The 887-nt window shown below is 33.4% G+C and overlaps 1 non-coding gene across 1 annotated transcript; it reads right to left on the bottom strand.

Moving 5' to 3' along the window:
* Positions 1-365: 365 nt before the first annotated feature.
* On the bottom strand, positions 366-439 carry TRNAD-AUC (transfer RNA aspartic acid (anticodon AUC)). Its single transcript has one exon. It is a non-coding gene; the product is annotated as a tRNA-Asp (tRNA).
* Between the last annotated feature and the right edge of the window lie 448 nt (positions 440-887).

The following is an 887-nucleotide window of genomic DNA, read 5'->3' as shown; positions in this document are numbered from 1 at the left end:
TTGTTCAATGGGTAGAGTTTCAGTTTTCCAAGATGAAAAGAGTTCAGGAAATAGTTGTAGTGATGGATGCACGACAGTGTGAATATATTTAGTGCCACTGGATTGCACACTTAAAAACAGTTAAGATGGACTAAATAAAAATATAGTTTTAGAAAATAAATTCAAAATAAATTTGATAAACTTGGGGTGGTAGATAATCAGTGTTTTCCCTCTACAGAGTCATCCCCAGAGGTTACAACTGAGCCTGTAATTTTTGCCAGAGCATACGACCTCACTCATTTGTAGGTTTTTTGCTTGTTCTCTTTTGTTTTGTTTTTGTATTGGGGGGAGGTAATTAGGTTTATTTATTCAGTTAGTCATTTTAATGGAGGTACTGGGGATTGAACCCAGGACCTTGTGCATGATAAGCATGTGCTGTAACCACTGAGCTATACCCTCCCCACTACCTCACTTACTTGAAAACAAAATGTGAAAGATCATCTGTGTGTAACTGACCAATTGACATTTTATTAAAACTCCATCCAGAACAAAAAAAACAAAAACCTAAGATAGTAAATTTTAGGTTATAGATATTTTGCCACAATTAAAAATCTAAAAAGAAATTGTTAAGGTTATTTACAAACAGACCTTGACTGTTTGGAAAGATAAATGTTTATTTCACCTGTTTTCAGACAGAATTTAAATGAATGGAAATATTTTAGATTTTTAATATTTTTAGAATTTTAGCACTTATTGATCATCTATTCTAAACTTACCCAAACAGAGATAACTGTACCCCTAATAGAAGAGTATTTACTCTCTAATTATGCTCTTCCATTGATTGGGAGCACTCATAACCATGGAAAGCAACTTATTTCAGCTCCTTGATGCCCACCTTTGTTTACAAC

Source organism: Camelus bactrianus, chromosome 16, assembly GCF_048773025.1.
Source record: "Camelus bactrianus isolate YW-2024 breed Bactrian camel chromosome 16, ASM4877302v1, whole genome shotgun sequence".
In the NCBI taxonomy this organism is placed as follows: domain Eukaryota; kingdom Metazoa; phylum Chordata; class Mammalia; order Artiodactyla; family Camelidae; genus Camelus; species Camelus bactrianus.
The sequence above is the reverse complement of the archived record's forward strand: the minus strand, read 5'-3'. Positions and strand labels throughout refer to the sequence as shown.